Raw genomic sequence first — 7,313 nt, forward strand, 5'->3', positions numbered from 1 at the left:
CCCCCCGGAAAAGACCTTTCCCTCTTTCCGCCCCCCCCCCATCACGCCTTGCTCGGCCTCTCTAGGAAGCGGGGCGCTCACTTTAACCCTCTCAGTGCTGCAGAGGAGTGAGAAAAGCGTCTTCCCCCCCAGGCACCGGACGTAGGGGACGGACGTCAGACAGGCTGCCCTCCGTCAGCGGCGCCCTCTAATGCAGCTCGACTGGGGCGGCTGGGGAGCAATGTTCCCTCTAAGCCGTGGAGTCTTGTGAACAAAAATTCTACTTTGTGAGCTATTGACATTAAAGTTGCGAGCAAGCGATTTAGCTGCTGCATTAATCATTTTTACTCTGGAGCCCTCCCTTCCTGAGCCGAAACAAAAATGTGTGAGCTGGAGGCTAAAAAACTGTGAGCCAGCTCACACTAACTCAGCTTAGAGGGAACACTGCTCGGGAGTAACTCCGCTGAGCCCGGAGGAGGGAGAAGGCGATGGAGGCAGACTCCAGCCCGCTTCCCTTGCGCCATGCTGAGCAGCCTCTTCTCCCCGCAGTCCTCCTGTTCAGTGGCAGATTGACCATTAAGCAGACTAAGCACCTGCTTAGGGCACCAGGGCCAAAGGGGGCACCACAAAGTTGGGGAAAGGGTGAAAAGGATAAAAGAATGAAGATTTGTTTTTTTAAAAAAAGAAAAGAATTGATAAAACTAGTGCAAAAATCGATCATGGTTTGCACCCCAGGGTCATCTTCTATTTTTTGTTGGCGAGGTGCAGTGTCATAGGCTACGTTTAAAAGTAAAATGCATGTACTTATAAGTAAAAGAATAAAAATAAATTATTTTAAAAAAGTAAAATGCATGTGTTTAAAAGTAAAACGATGGCGCCAAATTCAGTTGTCATGACAGTCATTTCAATGACCCTCTCTGCCCCCTTTTAATTTCAGCCCAACTTGTTCAGTTGAGTGGTAGGCAAAAAGAGAAAACGTGCAAAAGAGAATGAGAAGGAGGGGGGGGCACCAAGATTGGTCAGTGCTTAGGGCACCACCAGTGAGCCTTAATCCGCCCCTGCTCCTGTTCAGTGGGGTTTCCTCCCCGGGAAGTGCCTTTAAGGATTGCACGGAAATGTCTGCGCCTGTCCCCTCTTTTCTCCAAACCAGCCTCCCGATGAGTTCCCTCCTTCTCCCTTGTGTGTGTGTGTGTGTGTGTGTGTGTGTGTTCCTGTTGGAGTCTGCCCTGTGGGAGAGGGTTGCCACCTGCTGCTTGGGAAATGCCTGGAGATTTGGCCCCTTTCCTCTGAGGCTGGGGTGGTCGTGGGGGCATATAAAGGGCAGGCAGAAGGGGCCAAGCTCAATTCCCCAGGCATCTCCCAGGCAGTAGGTGATGGGAGAGACCCTGGCCTGAGGCCCTGGAGAGCTGCTGCCAGTCTCAGCAGGCAGTGCTGACTTTGATGAGCCACTGCAGGGCCGGCCCACTCCCTAGGCGAACTAGACTTTCGCCTAGGGTGGGGCCATCATGGGGGCACCAAACTGAGCCACCCCCCACCCCAAAAGCCCCCTGCCCCAGATTTATGGACTTGAAACTCTGGTATGTCTGACCCTGCATTTGGACTGTGATTTAAACCTGTTTGAACCTTGCTGCCTGATTGCTCGGCTTGATCTCGGACTTTGGCTTGCTTGCGTCACGCCCCCTGGCCCTGCCGTGACAGGCAGCGCCCGCCGAAGGGGAGACCCAGCCGCATGGCAGACGCCAGAGAGGAGCACTGGAGGAGGAGGGGGGTGAGCTGGTGGCAGAGAGAGGGAGAGAGAAGGAGGGGGGCAGGCAGGCAGTGGGGCCCGGAGGAGGAGGAGGAGCCACACTCTCCACTTTGATCCCCAAGATCTTCCCCCCTCTCAGCAAGCTCAGACCCAGTGTTCCCTCTAAGCTCAGTTAGTGTGCGCTAGCTCACAGTTCTTTAGTCTCCAGCTCATACATTTTTGGTTCAGCTCAAGAAGGGATGGCTCCAGGGCAAACTCATTTATGCAGCAGCCAAATCGCTCATTCACAACTTTAATGCCAGGAGCTCAGAAAGTAGATTTTTTGCTCACCGGATGCCACAGTGTAGCGGGAGCGTTGCTCAGACCCCGTGCAGAGTTGCTCGCAAGCAGCCCCATCAAGCTGCATTAGAGGGCGCCGCTGAGGGCAGCCTGGTTGATGTCCATCCCCTCCGTCCGTGTCCGGGCTGCGGCGCCTGGGGGAGGGGAGGGGAGGAGGAAGCTTTCATTTATTTATTTATTATTTATTTATTTCAATTTATAGCTCGCCCTCCCCACAAGAGCGGACTCAGGGCGGGTTACAGACAGGCATTTCTCTGCAGCACTGAGAGGGTTAAACTGAGCCAGCGGCTTCCTAGAGAGGCCGAGCAAGGCGTGGGGTGGAGGGAGGAAAAGGCTTTTGGGGTGGGGGTGGGAATGCTTCTGTTGGAATTGCTAAAAGGAACAAGGAAGGCTTCAGATCTGCAACAGCCAGCAAAAACCTTGCAACAGTTGGATCTGTAAGAATTTCAATAGAGCCTTCCAAGGTTAAACTGAAATCTTCAGACTCAATTTGTCAAACTCTGTTCAGTTCAGCCATCCAGGACAAGATTTTTAAAAACGCACTTTCACAGCTAAAGGCCTAGTCAGAACTAAGCAAGAACCATCCCACTTAGGGGTTCAGAATCTATTTCCCTCTTATTCAGGGCTCATTTAGTAGAAAAAGAGGTGCAGGAGCTTATTAGCATACCTCATTAGCATAACTTATTTGCATATGCCACACAGAAGGCAACGCCCACCGTTCAGGCTCCACTGGACAGTTTTGGATTGCTAGCTACTGGGGGGGGGGGACGTGCAGATCTATCCTGGCAGAGGAGGGAGAGCTTGTACCTGAATAAAACTTGGTCTTAAAGGTGCCACTGGACTGTTTTGGATTGCTAGCTATGGGGGGGGGGGATGCGCAGGTCTGCCCTCACAGAAGAAGGAGAGCTTGCTATGGGGGGGGGGTCAACAGTGGGAGGGCTTCTAATGTCCTGGCCCCACTGGTGGACCTCCTGATGGCACTGGTATTTCTGGCCACTGTGGGATACAGAGTGTTGGACTGGATGGGCCTTTGGCCTGATCCAACATTGGCATCTCTTATGTTCTTATGTTCTTATGTACCTGAAGGCAGGCCGGGGGGCAGGGTTGCTGCAATTTACCTGGCTGCTTCTTGCTCCTCCTGGCCCAACTGAGGACTGTGGGGGGTGGGGCTTATTGCATCTGCCCACCCCCTGGGTGCCTTACTGCTGGAGCTCTGCTCCTGTGCACTCTCGCAGGAAATGACCCATGCTTTTATTGTAAGATCTCACATGAATCTCATTTCCGGGGTGAATGGAACCCAGACAGCAGCATCTACTGACAGGGGCTGAAATTCTGTTGTGTGGCTGCGTTCACACGGGGCAGTTTAACCCACTGTTGCCCCGCCTCAAATTAAGCCAGGTTATTTTGTAGCAGAGAATCCTGACCAGACTCACCCGCTTGAGCAGGCTTCAATGCCGTTTTACCCCTCCTTGCCTGACCAGACGGCAGAAAGCAGGGAGTCAGCTTCTCAGCCGGTTTTTTTTAAGACGTTTGCCCTTAGGAGCATGCCCAGAAGCACTCAGCATGCTGGGATATGGAGTTCATGGGGCTGTCAGCCCTTTTCTTTTAAAATTAAGTCCACAGAGCAATCGCGCAAGCGGTGAAGAGGCTGCTGGGAAATGGAGTCCACTGCCATCCTCCCTCTAATCTTTTCGGTTTACCCCTTCCCCAAAGGATATTAAAAAGCTGCAGACAAAGGGGTGTCTTTCATTTTTCAAAAGAAAACAAGGTTTTGAGCCCCTTTGGGGGAGAGGTGCATATATTCAGTCATACGATCCTCGCTAACTGGTGGGGGGGTGGATGGCAGCCTTGCCTGACTGCTTGGCTGCACAACAGAGTGACCAGATGACAGAAAATCAATTTTTGAACCCGCTCAGACCAACAGTACCGGACTTTATCAGGTATTTAAAAAACGGGGCAAGGGGAGGGGGGAATGGAACTCAGGGAACTCAGGCACGACAGACAGATGTTGCTGTCTGATCGTGCACTTTAAATCCATAAGGGAACAGCAAGGGGAACAAATCAAATTGCCCGTGTGAACGCAGCCTGTGTCTGGGCTTTCCGCACTAGACTTTCAAACCTGGTTCAACCCCGTCCTCAAACTTACATTCTACACTACAGGTGAGCTCACCCCTGTAATTATCTCAGGGTATTTTTTTTGTTTCCACATCACATTGAGGTAGGCTTGCCAAGTCCCCCCGGGGGGCGGGGAAACCCTCACCCCAGAGGCCCGTTCCCCGCCGGCGGCGGATCGGGCCCTGGGGGAAACCCCACCCCCAAAACACGTGACATGCACGTCACCCGGAAGTGACGTGACCACACTGGGCACGGGGCCACAGTCATCCAAGGGAAAACTCTATGGCTTTCCCTTGGATGGTTGTGGCCCCGCCCCAGGATGCCCCGCGTGGTCAGTGACGTGGTTGTGGCGCGCGCGCGCGCGCGCGCTTCGCACGCACTCCCGGAGCAGCGCTGGAGTCCCCTGCTCCAGCCCTGCTTCGGACTTGGCAACCCTACATTGAGGTCACTCCGGTTTCACCCCACACTTGTCCCGTGATAACAGATGCTGTTGGTCCTTTCCGCACTTGGATCTCCTCTCTGGTTTTATCAGTTTATCAGGAAATTACAGGCCAGTCAGTCTGATATGGATACTGGGTAAGTTGGTGGAAACTATTAAGAATTAGTAGGCACACTGATGAACAAAAACTATTGAGGCCAGACTCAGCATGGGTTCTGTAAGGGAAGATCTTGTCTCACTAACCTGTTAGTGTTCTTTGAGGGGGTGAACAAACATGTGGACAAGGTGGATCCAATAGATGTTGTTTACCTTGACTTCCAGAAAGCTTTTGATAAAGTTCCTCCTCAAAGGCTCCTAAGCAAGCTCAAAAATCATGGGATAAAAGGACAAGTCCTTTTGTGGATCAAAAACTGGCTCATAAATGGGAAATTTTCTAAGTGGAGGGTGGTAAGCAGTGGGGTACCACAGGGATCAGTACTGGGTCCACTGCTTTTTAACTTGTTCAGTAATGATTTGGAGGTGAGAGTAAGCAGTGAAGTGGCTAAATTTGCAGATGATACGAAGTTGTTCAGGGTGGTGAGAACCAGGGAGGATTGTGAGGCACTACAAAGGGATCTGTCGAGGATGGGCGAGTGGGCGTCAACGTGGCAAATGGGGTTCAATGTGGCCAAGAGCAAGGTGATGCACATTGGAGCCAAAAATCCTAACTATAAATACATGTTGATGGGGTCCGAACTGGCAGAGACTGACCAAGACAGAGATCTTGGAGTCATAGTAGATAACTCACTGAAAACATCGAGACAGTGTGCGACTGCAATAAAAAAGGCCAATGGTATGCTGGGGATTATTAGGAAGGGAATTGAAAACAGATCAGCCAGTATCATATTGCCCCTATATAAATCAATAGTGCAACCTCATTTGGAATACTGTGTACAGTTCTGGTCACCACACCTTAAAAATAGGGTTGCCAACCCCCCCCCCCAGTTTGGCAGAGGTCCCTTGCTTTTTGGGGGCTTCTACCCACCAGTGGCCAGTTGGGGAAAGCCCCGCCCCCAAGCCCCACCCCCCCCTGTACCCACCAGTGGCCAGTTGGGGAAAGCCCCGCCCCCAAGCCCCAACACCCGCTGCCACCCCTCTCTCTTCTCTCTTGAGAGAGGAGGGAAGGGTAGCTGCGGGCTACGCGCCCAATGTCCGCGGAGATTGGGAACGCGGTGGGGGGGGGAGAATGCCAGCTCTGTGCACTTAAAGGGGCCCCTTTAAGTGCAAGGAGCCGGGATTTCCCGCTTTCCCGATGTCCAAGGAGACCAGGAGCGTGTGGGCTGCGGAATGCCAGCTCTCTGCATGGGGCCGCTGAAAGGAAGGGCGGGGGGGTCGTGTCATCATCATGTCGGGGATGTCCTGCCTCCTCCAGGAACGCCCCCCAAAGTCCCCCGCTGGGGGTGAAGATGGGACTCGGCAACCCTACTTAAAAAGGATATTATAGCTTTGGAAAAAGTGCAGAAAGGGGCAACTTGAATGATAAAAGGGTTGGAACACTTTCCCTATGAGGAAAGGTTAAAGCGCTTGGGGCTTTTTAGCTTGGAGAAACGACGGCTGAGGGGTGACATGATCAAGGTTTATAAGATTATGCATGGGATAGAGCAGGTAAAAAAGAGGTATTTTTCTCCCTTTCTCACAACACAAGAACTTGTGGGCACTCCATGAAATTCCTGAGTGGTCAGGTTAGGAAGTCCTTCTTCACCCAAAGAGTGTCTAACACATGGAATTCACTGCACTGCCACAGATGGTGGTGGCAGCTACAAGCATGGGCGGCTTCAAGAGAAAACCAGATAAACATATGGAGCAGAGATCCATCAGTGGCTATTAGCCACAAGTCATAGGTAGGAACTCTGTGGCAAGTGATGCTCTGTCTTCTTGGTGCTTGGGGGGGGGGGCAACAGTAGGAGGGCTTCTAGTGTCCTGGCCCCACTGGTGGACCTCCTGATGGCACCTGGTCTTTTTGGCCATTGTGTGACAGAGTGTTGGACTGGATTGGCCATTGGCCAGATTCTACATTGCCTTCTCTTATGTTCTTAGAGTTCAATTTGCACAGAATACCTTGCATTTATCCCTGGTTGTAACACCATCCGTTTACCCTGGGAGAACCAGGTTTGATTCCCCAGTCCTCCACTCACAGCTGCTGGATGTCCTTGGGCAAGCCATTGTTTTGTCAGAGGTGTTCTTGAAAAAGAGCCGTTTCTGTCAGAGCTCTTAGCCGCACCTACCTCACAGGGTGTCTGTTGTGGAAAGGGGAAGGAGTTTGTAAGCGCTCTGAGACTCCTTTGGGTAGTGAAGGGCAGGGTATAAATCCAATCTCCTCCTCCTCCTCTTCTTCTTCTACCTCTGAGGATGGCAGTCACAGCTGCTGGCGAAAGATCAGGTCCTACATGGCCATACAGCCTGGAAAATCCACAAACCCTTAGGTATCTCCTTAGCCAGACCTCCCGGTGATGGATGCAATAAAGAACTTGAATCGCTGCCAGGCTGCTATGGTCAAAGGGCTAAGAGAGAACAAATTGAAACAAAATCCTGTGTCATCTTCTGTGGGTCATCTTCTGGGCATGGAACAGGGGTCACTGGGAGTGTGTGTGTGTGGGAAGTTATTTGTGTATGTCCTGCATTGTTAAGGGGGTTAGACTGGATGACCCTAGAAGT

The sequence above is a fragment of the Gekko japonicus genome, unplaced genomic scaffold (genome assembly GCF_001447785.1).
Source record: "Gekko japonicus isolate JY-2015 unplaced genomic scaffold, Gekko_japonicus_V1.1 scaffold3769, whole genome shotgun sequence".
In the NCBI taxonomy this organism is placed as follows: domain Eukaryota; kingdom Metazoa; phylum Chordata; class Lepidosauria; order Squamata; family Gekkonidae; genus Gekko; species Gekko japonicus.